Source organism: Falco cherrug, chromosome 7, assembly GCF_023634085.1.
Source record: "Falco cherrug isolate bFalChe1 chromosome 7, bFalChe1.pri, whole genome shotgun sequence".
Lineage (NCBI taxonomy): Eukaryota > Metazoa > Chordata > Aves > Falconiformes > Falconidae > Falco > Falco cherrug.
Genome location: NC_073703.1, coordinates 46704917 through 46718774, shown reverse-complemented (window position 1 = coordinate 46718774; position 13858 = coordinate 46704917). Strand labels below are relative to the sequence as shown.

Sequence of the window (13858 nt, the reverse complement as noted above, 5' to 3'; positions counted from 1 at the left end):
TGCCCATGGCAGGGGGATTTGAACTATATGGTCTTTAATGTCCCTTTCAACCCAATACATTTGATGATTCGTTCCACAGACTGCAGGAAAAGCAAAAAAGTCATCTAAAAAAATTCTGATAGTTGTTCACCTTGCAAGTACAAGAAGTTTTAATGTTCTGAACAGAAAAATTTGCTTCTGTTGTAGCAGAAATGAGTATGACAGAGGCACTTGAACCTTCTGAAGAAATAGGTGTGTGCGCACACATGTACATTATTTCCACCTGTAGACATGAGAACAGGAATGCATTTCTAAATAAATATTGTGCTACCCCCTGACCAAAGTCTGGAAAAGTTAGCATCATGCAGCATTAAGAGAACAATGACAAGAGCAGTATCTGTATTTATGAAGATCTGAGATCAAAATGTGAATTCAACTCAAATTATTTCATAAAGCAAAGCAGCCCAAACTATTTTGATAGACAACACAACCTTGTTCTGACAGTGACAGAACATCATAACAAGACTAAAATGTTAGTAAATGTATTATTTAAACTGTAGTTAGATTCACACAGAGGATAGTAGGAGCGATCTTGAAGGATCTGGTGCTTCTTCATCTTGTTCTGATTTGGATTTTTTTTTTTTTATTTTAAAACTTTATAAAGAAAGAGTATATACATACTACTGAATGTATACGCTGTTTCAATGTTGCCTCTATTGTGCCTGAGAACTGAAAACTTTAAATAGCTTTGGCATTAAGATGGTGGCTTCCATAAATAGAAGTCAAAGCTACCATCTTTATGAACCTTCCTTTCCTATTTCACACGCTTACGAACAATCTCTCCTGATTATGTGATACTCGTTTTACCTAATGTAGATGAGCCTTAAATATAATGTTAACAGCAAGTTAACTTAATGTTTTAAATGTATCCTCTGTACCACAACAGAAGTGACAGGGCAAAAAGTTATACTGTTCTTCTGTGCTTCACTCCACACAAAAACTTAAATGTAAATATACTTGCTCTGTAAGGAATATATACAAAAGGGAAAAAAAACCATAACCTGCTTTGTAATCAGTTTTCTATTTTTGGATCCTCCCACCAAGTTCAATAGAAAATTACATCCCAAACATTAAATGCTATGGTGTAGTTCAACAAGTCCTACAGGAAAATGCTAGATTAATGTTTTATTATGTTCCATAAATTTAAGAGTAATCACCATGTAGTCCTATTACTTTTTGATGGAAGCCTATAATCTCCATATCCATTAAATGCCATATGGATCATCTTCAGGGAACATAGGCTCCTCTAAATGCACGACTGCAGGTTGACGTACCATAGCCTTACCTCTTTAAAACTCTTGCTACAGGGGTTATTTTACTAAACACTGCAAGTAGATCCCTTGCTGGGATCAGCTGGCTGGACTGCTGGAGGGTCTCTAAGCCCCAATGCTCCTGCAAGGTCCAACTATTCTGAGTTTTACATGTCAGTGTCCTCAGAGAGCAGTGTCAGTCCTCTGGTTTGCTTACACAGCTACAGAGCAATTGAAGCAGCACACCACCAGCATGGGTTTTGTAATATTCATCTCTATTACTCAAACTGATCCCACAGTTCTGCTTTTGTTGTTTCTACCTTTGAGGGAAACACAACCTACCTCTCAATTCCAGAGCATGATTTGTAACATTATGTGTTAATGCAAGCTGCAGTACAGACTATGACTGGAGCTTCACGCCACAGGCTGTGCAAAACAATGGAAAGTAAGACATAACCTCCAAAACAGCACGTCAAAACTTCATGGTTGGTTTAGTGACTCAGCTCTTGTTTAATGCTTCTCAAATTATTCTTTGACCAGCTGGTGTAGAATAGAATGAGTCAGAAGTTGCTTGCATATTTCATCTCCATCCTTACCAGCACAGCAAAAGCAAGCAAGCAAAGAAAAAGAATGAATTAACAATGCCAATGTTTAGAAACAAAACCAAAATAACCTTGCTAGTAGTCTAGTTCCTCCTTATACCCTAAAATTACATGAAGGCTGCCCGCTATCTTGACACTGTGATCCACCTTTATTGCCCTCTCATCCAACATCACGGCAGTTGCATCAGTTTTATCCAGGGCTCGGTGCAGCCAGTACAGATGTAGGCATCTCCAGTGTGATCCATTTCTCTGTCCTCTCTGTCTTGCACTACTGCAGTATAATTTTAAACACATTTGGCCACTAAAGGTAATGCAGAAGGCAAAGCAACACCAGTGTTCTGATCCTCAGTCCTGCCTGTGGAGGAGCAGCTTAATATAATAATTTTGCCTTTAAAAGGTCACAGGTAGCAAAAGAACATATATCTGAACCACAGCCTTGACCCTTACTGCATTGAATTGATGGTGCATCCTGTTTTGTTCCAGTTCTGCCAAGTTAAATAGTACGATCTCAGAAGGCAAATATTACTTTATCTCATGAAATGACTGAATTTTAATAGCCATTCAACAATAAATTTTAAAAAATTATTACTGTTTGCCGAGTGCCTGCAAGCAGAGACTGAAAGCCCAAGCAAGTAAAAGCATTTCTTCATCTTATGAAACTCAGGACATTGTATGTATAATGAAATGCCATTAAAGATATTTGTTACTGTAACACAGAGAAAGCAAGTTAATCAGAAATAGCACGTGTCAGTACACAAGGTGGTGTCAGGGAAGCTTCTCATTTCTGTCCTGAGGGGCAGTAGCCATGCATTGGGGGACCAATTTACCAGTTTAATGCAATAGCTCAATAACAGTTTTAGTAGCCCATACAGTATATAAATCTATACATTCTTTACCCTACAGGAAAACAGGTCATACAGAAAGCAAAAGCAAGTAAGACAGATCACAGAGTAGCTGCATATTGTTATAGTAGATCAAATACAAGACTGTTCTTCTAATCACAGCTACCTGAATCTCCATAATGTCAACAAGCACAGAAAAAGAGCCTGCTCCCCCCAAAAGGGTCAAAACATTACCCTAATTTAAAGGCAGTGCATATTGACTATTCTATTGGGGTTCAGTGAGCAGGACAAGAAGAGTATTGGTTAGGTGTATTTTTTCCTTTATTGGGAGACAAGTCTATGTAAAGAATGGTATTCCACAACAACTTCCAATATGGGGCAAAACCAAGGGCAAAATGCATTAGTTTAATTTCCTATCATCCACACAACTTCTCAGTATTAACCTCAAGGCATAAAAATAAAATTGAGACTCTAGAGAACTACAGGAAACAAGGAAAACACTAGATCTCAAGTAGCAGACTTGAAGGCGTGATGTTAAAACCACCCAAACCACCATAGTTCTACACTAGTAGTCTTGCCCAAAGCATTTTTAATATAGCCATGATAGCTTTTTGCTCTTTCCAACTGTATTATATGTTTAAGAGGTATTACCTTTTAAGACGACAGTTTCCATAAAAATTAGGAGTGTATTCATAATTCGTTTTAGAAACTGAAACAATTGCAGCATTTCCTTTCCTTTGTAATATTATAAAAAAAAAATCACAGTATTACACTAACAGTGCAATTTTCAGTCCCATTACTAACAATGGCATAAGGCCTGTATAACCTTAAATTCTTAATGTTTTCTAGTGTCTGTGTTATCCTACTAAAATCACATGCAACAGAGTCTTTTGTAGAAGAAATGCTTCTTCATCCAGTGACCTTTCCTCCACTGCTTCTTGTAGTGCTTACTACTAGGCTTAAATAATTAAACACGCCTAAGCCCGAAGTGATTGCAGAAATGCACCTACATTTGAAAAGTACTATTTAGACAATAATATGTAGAACAACAACTGGAGGCCAAATGCTTATTCTCATCAACTGACATCCTGATTGAAACTACCTACTGATTTCTGTGGCCTGAGGGCCTGGACAAGATCATGAAAGCAGCCTTCTAGTACACCAATTACAGTTAAACAACACGGAACTATCAGCAATATTCAGAAGTAAAAGAATTTAAGTGTTAAAATCTCAGGCACAGTTTCCTATTAAAAAAAAAAGAGCACACTCATTGTACAATAGACATTTAACCTGGACAAAGAACCTTAGGAAATAAGTATGTCACATTTTAAAATATGTGGTATTTTCTCGAGTATTATTTTTCTAAATCTGTGAACTTTCCAAAATGCACTTTCTCCTCCCTCAACATAATACAAAACTCACTTCCACTATCAAAGTAAACGTTTATGAATATCAGAGTAGTAGCTTCATCCATTCCTATTTCCTCTGCATTCTCAAGATCATCACTTTGTAACATTTTTCTCCTGAAGTTTCCCTTCCCATTTCCAAAAGTGTATAGAGAAAGATGCTGGTGGAAAAGCCTGTTTCTGGCAACACCAGAAAGACTTCGAAGTGGCTTATCCTTAGCCAGAGACAAAGATGTAGATGTATGTCACAGACAGATAAGAGATGATGAAATAAGTTAGGCTTATCCAATGCTAGACCTCAAAAGCTTCCATAAAGTTCCAGGTAGAATAATCACTGAAACGCTCACGATTCACAGCAAAGCTTTGCTTTCAAATGGCAAATTAGATTGTTGCCTGAACTCCCCAGTTACTAAACTGACTTAGTTAAACAAGGATGTGCACAAAGCTTAGGTCAAGCTGACCCACCCTCAAGTCGTTAATGCTTAAGTACCCCCCATCTCAAATCAACAAAACTGATGACTGAAAGGACTTTTAATTAAGGGAGTCAATCTTGGGGAAACAAAGAAGAGATAACGATAAGAACATTGTTATGTAAATTCTGCAGAAAGAAGTCTCCAAATGAAGAAGTTCTGGCAGCAAGAGGAGAGAAGCTGATGAGGTGTTGCAATCACTAATTTGCGCTAGAAGCAATAAACTTGTAACCAATCCTGTGCGTGCATGAAAATGAATATGTAATGTACATGAATATGCAAGTACTCTACTGTATATAATGTGTACCCTCGAGTAGCTTGGTGTGCATGTTAGGAGGAAAGATCGCCCATGCGCCCAGTGCTGCAGTAAACTAACTGTCAGCTTTCCAAACTATCATTTGGTTTGCAGTTTTCCTTTTATGGTTTTCGGTGACACCACCACAAATATATGTATTTTGGACAGACCTTTTACTAAGTTTCCTTTGTCTTTCCATATTCTGTAACCATCTCTAGTAGAACATACACATTCCATATGTTAAATGAGGTGCTTCATAAATAGAAAATATTAAAGCTAATGTTCTTGGAAAGTTTCATCTAAGTCTTCACAAGAAGGAACTGGTGGGATCAAGGAAATTCCACCTTCTCTTTCTAAACTCCTAATCTAATACTTCCCATACAGGAAAGCAACATAATTAACACCACTTGCCTGGTGGCAAATATTCCCCTTGAGAGGAAAAAAGCTCAGATGTAGGTAGAAATGCAGAGATGCATCCCTCAAAATAGGACAAATCTAAAGCAGTAATCCCTGACTTTTGACGATTCATGCGTTAGAAAGTGGTATCCCAAGCCTGCACACTACAGAATGCAGTTGATCTATCTGGAGACAGGTGTGGAACTTCTCTATTCATCTAAATGAAAGGAAAGATCTTGTGTCTCCGCCTCCTTCAGAAAAAGAATAAAATAAGAAGAATTAAGGCAGATTAAGAGACTCTTTTAGGCAGCTTAAGACCCTTAAGCACACATTCCCATCCAAGTATTTGTAATATAAGAAGCCTCCTAGTTACCTCTCTCAGCTGTCACTGTTTTCAGTATTGCGTAAAGCCGCTTAAACTATAAAGCTGATTGTCAAGGGAATCCCAGTTTGAAGGGATCTTTTGTGGTTTGAAAGGGTTGTGACTTCTGTAAAAGGAGGGCATCAGGTTACTACAGCAAGCCCTGAATATCGATGACAAAGGAGGAAAAAGGAAAGCTAACAAGTCAGGCTATACAGTCTCTCCCTTACTACTCAGCTAAAACGCATGGTAATTGTGGGGCAGGACTAAGGCAGTCCTTGCACCCCTGAGGCCACTTTGTTCTCCAGTGAATATTACAGATACTTTGCTGTAGGTCACAGGAAAACAAGAGGTGGCACTGAGCAGCTCTGCTACCTATGGCCCACTCTACTGCAAGCATCCACTGATATTTCAGAGGCAAAAGAAACATGGATCAGGCATGATATGAAACCTGAAGCACATAAAGAAAATGCATGGTATTTACTACCTGACAACCAGGTTACATTAATCTAGCCACACATTAAATCAGCCAAACTCCTTTGCATATTCTAGAGGCAATAATATAAAGTAATTCACAATTTTTAGTCACTAAAAATCTTCAAAGCTTACACAGTTTTGACTTACATTTTTCATTGGAAGACATGTGGATGTTTACATAAAAATTGCCACAGGTAAATATTCTAAGGTCTCGCTCCTGAACTCCAGAAATCACAGTACTGGTTTTCCAGAAATGAACTAAAATGCCTACTCATTTAGTTAAATTACTTTATATTTCCTTTAAGATACAAATTTTCAATGCATCAGTCATTTAATTTGAATATTATCTCTGGATTCTTAGGTTCTTGCATACCTACATATTAAATTACCTCTTCTGCATGCCTCAATTTGCTTCAGACTCCCTGAATTCAGCTGATCCAAATATCAACTATCACAAACCCAGCACTCCCATAATTCCCCCAACAACCTCATCTAAACTCAAGTTCAGCACATACCCATATAAACTTCTAACTAAACAAACTCTTGTTTTCCTGGGCATGCACCCTTCTCCAGTTCACATACTCCTTTTGCCTAAATGTGATCTAAACTATGTCTGTCTCCCATCTAATTTGTTTTCAGAACCAGATTGCAATTCCACCTGAGGAATGATTGCATTTGAACATTACTTAATTAATATTTACAAACCCATTGCAATACAGTAATTGAATAGTCTGTGGTGAGGCAGTACTCCCAGTTATTCTTAATATATATTCTTTTGTTTAAGGAACTGAAGCTCAAATTTCAGTCAAAATCCAAGGCTTCTTAAGTTTTCAAAGCTTTTTCAAGAGAGACCCAAATCCTTTATGCAGTTTCAGTAACACCATTCCTGTTATTAGCCTTGCTCTGCCTACTCTTGCTCAAATTAAAATGCAGACTTGGGACCTGATTAAGTGGCATTTCTGAAGCATATGCTCAAGATGCTTAGAATATTCTATTACCTGTTTTCCCCCACCCAAACTGCCAAAATACACTTTCACTGCATGCAAAAGTAAAATTTTCTTCCACGTGTAGCCTGTACAATGCAATACCTGCTTGTACCCTTACAAGAGTATGAAACTACTTTTGTCTTTAGGGTAATCTCTGCTCTATTTTTCCTTCCTACTCTAGGTTCACCCATTCCACTATTTTCTCAACAATTTTTACTATTGCATCTTCTGCTTTCCAGAAAGTGGGTACTCTTGCAGGTTTTAAGTAGGTAGATCATTTAGCTTCGAAGTGCCTCATTTTCTTCCTGAAATAACTGAGGGTATGGTGAAGATTTATAAGTTTACATTAAATGCACAGTTGTTAGAGTGAGTAGATCCAGAGAAAAGCCTATAAATAAAACCAGATTGAAACAAACACAGCCTCAGTGAGAAAATCTCTGTAGAAAGGCCTAATTGCACAACATTCACCTTCTCTTTGTCCCTTCAACTAGAAGCCGCATGATGCTTTCAGCAGTGCTTAACTGATGAACAAGGCAGGGAGTGAGGGCGGTGGGAATCACACAGCCAAAGGAGTGCCAGTCCTAGCTTAGTTTTACCTAATAATACCAAAATGATGTTTTTATGGTTTAATAAACTGGCGATCCACCACATATATAGTGCAGTGTTGCTTTTCTTTCTCATTTGCCAACTTCTTTCTGGGACTGCAGAAAAGACAGTAAAGATTATATACTAGTAGACAAATTAGAAAAAGAAAACCAAGATTGTATGGAAAATATGTCCACTACTTGATAGCCCAATGTTGCAATGATAAGATTTTCTTCTATGACTGAACTATAGAAAGGGGAAGACTCTTCTGCTCCCACAGGGAGTTAAATCAAATTAAGCAAATATTTGCAAAAATAGTTACTGGCCTTCCACCTCACTTAGCTGAACTGGTATGAAGTAAAGATACAGGCATTTCAAAGGAACTAAACAGAGAAGGCTATAACCCTGTTCTTACTCTTGTAAACAGGATGAACAACAGGACTGCAATTGACAATCTGTAATTACTAGCACCTGCTGGACTTCATGAGCACTTGACATAAATTTAACCTACCAAAATAACATCTCAAATTACCAAACAGGTTAGAATAATGGGCCTCATGGAAAATTTCCCTGCCATGGGTTGCAAGCTTAAAAACTATGTCAATAATGCAGCAACACAAGCCCTTTAGATCTGCAGTTATGAGCTTCCTTTAAGCATGTTTTTGTTTTATACTGATGTTGCTGCTACCCTTTGCAATGCACAAAGTACAAACAGAATACCTACCATTGATGGTCAGTTGAGTAAAGAAACTTTGGCAAATTACAAAATAATTATTGTCCATACAGAAGGTTTCTTCAACACACCAGGAAGAGACCTGGATTCCTTGCTACAATTCTGCCTCTGCAGTATATGTTCTGAGAAAGTCTCCAGTTTCTGAAGAAATCTCTGCCCACCACCCTCCTCCAGGATGAATAGGATTCTACCTTACATAACCACTCCAAGTTTGGCAGCAAAAACTCTTACATGGCAGCATCTTGCAGATTTTGAGAATACAGCAACAGTAAATTTCCTCCTCAGGAATATGAAATAGCTGTAGAAAATTCAGCATACAATTTGAGCATTTGAATCTTAACTTTGAGAACATCAGTCTCACTATGTTACCAACCTGAACAGTAACAGCCTCTAGAAGCAGATACCTGCACATGTATACCATGCTCTCACCACTCTCCTTTTGGACCATTCCTGAAAGCTACCATGTCTAAGTCAGTATTTTCTCATGGTTTTTTTTGTTATACATCTCAACAAAAATACACGACATTTTGCATTTATTTTTTTAAAAACATAAGGAACTCTTGCTGCTAAAACATGCATTCTTGGCTACCTTGATCTGTGAAAGGCCAAATAACAGCACCACAAAAGCTGTCTTCCCTAAACAACCTGATTAACTGTCCTTTTGAAAAGCTAAGAAATTAAACAATCTCCAAAACAAACTTCATTTCCACACTTCCAACTAGGAGTACTGAAAGCAGAAAATTAATTCCTTTTAATGTGCTGTTTATGAGTTTTGAATTTATTTAGTATCATTGTTTGATAGCCCAGGAACTGGAATTATGGGTTCTGAGTCTTCTTCATCCCAAAACCTTATTCTTTGCCACGGAATTAAAAGAAATGGAAAAGAGAACGGGGAGAGGGGGGAGGAAGGGGAGAAGCAATTTAGTGCACTCAACTGACTTGTTAGCTGAAAGGATATATTTCTAACTTCATTTGTTTTCTTAAGTATTAGTAAGTAAAATTTACTTTTAGCTAATTCTCTTAAAATAATAATATTTAAGAACACTAACTCTACCCATAGGAATTTCCAGTGATTGTACCATTTGTCATTAGAGAAGTACACATTCATTAGCAGTGTGCATTTACTGATAAACTACTCTTTTCTGGCTCCTTATTTCAAAGGCAGGCCCAGTGTCATCATGTTAGTATAAGATGTTTGTTATTGCAGACCAACACGATGAGTCAACAATCAAAACTACATGTTCTGCCATCCCACAGAGCTTGTTCTTTTGGTTCAAGTCCTGGAACTGCTGGTACATCTTTCTCCCATCCTCCCCTTGCTTGCATGCTGCTGCAGAGCTCCAAGATTGACTTACCAGTTGTCAGCCCAGCTGGTTTCAGAAGGAAGGAGAAATTCGTGTGTAAAGTACCCTGGGTCTTAGGAGTGCATGTTTCTGTGTTGGAGAAGCTTAGTGCCTGGTTGGCTGACTTTGGCAATGAGAAAAGGAAGCTGATCAATTAACAGGAACTAAGTGAGTAAGAAATTTCAGTGTTCTTTCTCTTCCACTTATTCTTAAAACAACATTTGGATAATTCAGCTCATGAGAATCTCATTGTACCCATATTCCTGCTGAGAGACTTTACCTATGATACACTCACTGCAAGACCTGTGCAGGCCTTTCCTTCGTCTTTCAGCAAGATGTAGGAGCATAGTGGATTGAGCTCATACAAGCACCCAAACTTTACCGAAAAAGCATTTGCTGCATTAGGTGAAGCTGAATGCATATGCGGGGCAAAATGCAATTAGAATGGAAGGGCCACTGAAACACTTAACTTTTTCACAGGTTTTTAACTGAATATTAAAAAAAAAAACGAAACACATGGTCCAACTGGTACTAAAGCCTGTTTCCACATAAAACCTGCTAGCACTATTATCCATTTCCATTCTTGCCAGAGTAACAGCAAGGGTGCTAGAAACCAAAATTGATACAGTGATATAAAATGTTATGTTATAAACAATATTGTGTATAAGTTGTACAAACAAAACCAAAAAAGAGCAAATATGACAGTGTAATTAGGAAGTCGAAATTGAAACCCAGGAACAGTTGTAATCAAGGTCTATATAACCAACAAAAATATTTAGGTAGGGTTGGGAAGCACGAGATGTCCTCTTCAGTGATTCTGTTAAAATGTAAAATAACCACAATTTTCTTTAGTCTGCAGTATATAAGGAGGTAACAGTACATGCAAAAAAAATTCACGAGTCCCACTTCTATAGGGTTGGTGATCAACAGCACCAGATGATTGATAACATCTGGACACCATAAAGAGAGCAGCGACATCTTTCTTTCCCACCATACAGGCGACTGCCCTCCCACTCTGTTTAGGGCAACATTACTAAATTATATCCTACACATCAGAATATGTTGAAATACTAGCAGAGCAAACGTGTCGTCTTTTTCCCCAGAACATGAAAGTTGTTTCATCTCCAGGCAGAACATTTCACCCCTGCTTTCATCCAGTCAATGTCTCTGCTTTAATGGTCTCATTACATACTTCAATTCTAACACCAGTGTAAGGCACTAAAAATCATGAGCTGTCATTTCTCCATGCTCCCCTCCACCACTTTTTTTTTTTTATATATATATAGCAGTCATTACACACAGACTGTTCCCCATAGTTAAAAGAGAGCATAGCTCATTGCCTGATGAAATAGATCCATGTGCTACATGTGATGGGGCCTAAGCAAAGTGGAATGAGGGAAAACTATGGTAAACTGCATCCTACCCAGAAAAAGACTTGTCATAACCATGTAAAGGCATATGGAGCACAGAGCACCACTTCCAGAAAATGAGGGAAAACACACCTATAACAGTTCTCCCTTCTTCCTTAATACCCCTTTAAAGCTATTATGCAAAACCAGCGGGAAATTGACTGACTGACAGGATGCAATAACATAAAGAGATTTGATTACTCTGAAGCAGAGCCTTTTCATTAAGTTTCTATCCTTACAACACAGGATCTATTACAAGAAGGGTCATTATACTTGTTTGTACCAAATGGATCAAAGGTCGATCCTATTTGATGTATCCTTGTATTTATAAATCTGACGTAAGTTCCCTTTTCTTTACATATGTTACACATGTATACATACAAATGCAAGCTCCTCAACATCTGATTATTCAGTAGAACTGTATTTCAATCCATGTCTTTTTACACTAAATAACCAGCTATGCAGTCTTTCAAACAGATACCATATCCTTCAATATTAGTCATTTATATTCATATAATTGAGAAGGAGTAAGTACCTAGCCATTCCATTCGGAGAATGAAGCATCTTTGAAATGTATTTACAGATGGTTTTCTCACCTCCTTGGGAATGCTAAGTACTATCTGTGCAGCAATAAAAAAAAAGCTCAACTACAAGACCACCGATTCTATTGCAGTGCAATGGTATTTTATTTCTGTTATTTAATAGGACGATGATAAAGACTACAACAGTCATAGTGTTCCTGCAGAAACTGCAGGGGGGGGCGTGATGGGGCGGGTGGTTTGGAGGGGTGCAGGGGGATGGTAAGTATCATGTTTAAACACAGAGTAGCACCACAGCCATATGACTGATAGATCTCCAGAAATACCAGAGTGCCATGAACCATGCTGGGTAAGACATTTACTTTGGTCACCTCAGTACTCAGTAGCACCTCCATCCCAAATATTCAGGGCCCACAAGAACACATTTGTGATTGGCACTCCGTTCCATATGAGTTAGTACTGTTTGGCCCTAAATATTTCACAAATTCTGTAGCCGAAAAAAAAAAAAATATAAAGCAGCGGCATTCAAAAGGTTAATGAAAACAAAACCAGATGAACTTCACATAAGTGATGCACAAATCCTCAAATTTCCATTCTGTTACCTTCTACTTCCGCTAACAGCAGCAGAAGCAGCTTTTTACTTACATATTCATCATTCCAGAGCTGACTGAAATGCAGAGAAAAAACTAGGCAAGATTTATGAAAATATGGAGACTTCATTGAAGATATTGTATGAGCTATATGTCTTGCCCATTCTAGATACTTTCCAAATATTTTAGTTGGTTTAATAAAAATATTTCTCTCCCTAGAAATTCTAATACCTTTGAAATGAAAGGAGCTTTATAGTGCTATTTAACTAACATTTTCCAGCACTATAGATCAGTATTTTGCAAGCATTTTTACCGTGCAAATGGCAGGGGGGAAAGAAATTTAAAAAAAAAAAAACAACCAAAAAACAAACCAAAAACCCACCACACAAAAAACAACCAACCAAAAAAAACCCCCAAACCAAAACAAACCAGAAAAGGAAGTAAAAAGGAGATATAAATTACAAGCACAGACTTTACAAATATCACGCTCCATATGCACCCAGTACTCATCTTTTAGCTTTTTTTCCCCGGCTCAAGCAAGCAAGCAGGCAACAAACAAGGAAACAGAAGGGGTAGACAAACCCCTGGACTTACCTTTTGTCCGGTCTCTCCGTAAAGTTCTCAGAGAGAAATTTAAATTCCTCCAGCTGGATTTGATTCTTTTCGGTTTTCTTTTTCTTGAATCGCACAGAAGCAAAACAATTAGTTTTCTGAGGTTCCATTTACTGCTTTTCCATCCCCAGCAAAATGTGTCCAGGAGACTATGCCAAAAGTAAGCCCAGAACTCAAAGGCAATTGGAAAAGGGAGCGTAGGGGGTTGCTGCAGGACCAGATTGTGAAATTCAGTAGCTTAAGCACAGAAAGATCCTACCGTACAATATACCTGGCTTCTCTCTCACCAAAAAACTGTACTGCAAACTGTCAGTAGTAGCCTCCAATAGCTGCTGTGTGTGCTGCAGATGGTACGTCTCACTGTTACCTTCCCAGATGGGTAGAGGATTCAGAGAGCAGCAAAAGCAGGGGGTCGCCTCCAAACCAGGTGGATTGCCAGCCACACATTCACTCAGTCCAATTAATCAAGACAAGAACAGCTCAGTCACCAGAGGTATCTCCTTCCAGGGTGCACAGGATTATGGCAAGGTTATTAATCTTGCTTTGCTGCATCCCCCCCACCCCCTACATTCAGCAGCCTGCACCGAGATGATTGCCAGCTCTGTCTCTGTCCCTGTTCTACTGCATTTTGCTCAGCCCTCTGTTGCTGCAAGTGAAACACAGAGGAGGGAGGAATACTAATAAGGTGGTTAGCTACAGTTTCTTTAAGGCATTCTACATACTGTGCGCGCGCGTGTCTGTCTATGTGTGTGCACGCATTTTCCGTGGGGCGATCTGGTTTTCTTTGCGGCTGAAATAGGACCCGTTTCCACATCAAAGTCTGAATTAATCTGGATTATCACTTAACGAATATCAGAGCCAGCAATTGCTTTTTACTTAGGATAAGAGAAGGGTACTAAATGGTCTAGAAGATTAGTTAGGCT

General features: G+C 38.3%; 1 protein-coding gene across 1 annotated transcript in view; it reads right to left on the bottom strand.

Moving 5' to 3' along the window:
- LRRC4C (leucine rich repeat containing 4C) overlaps positions 1-13539 on the bottom strand; it is a 538946-nt gene extending 525407 nt beyond the window's left edge. Inside the window, exon 1 of the mRNA XM_055717132.1 lies at positions 12918-13539. The gene's annotated coding sequence lies outside the window, so the exon portion shown is untranslated. The remainder of the gene's footprint in view (positions 1-12917) is intronic.
- Positions 13540-13858: the final 319 nt, after the last annotated feature.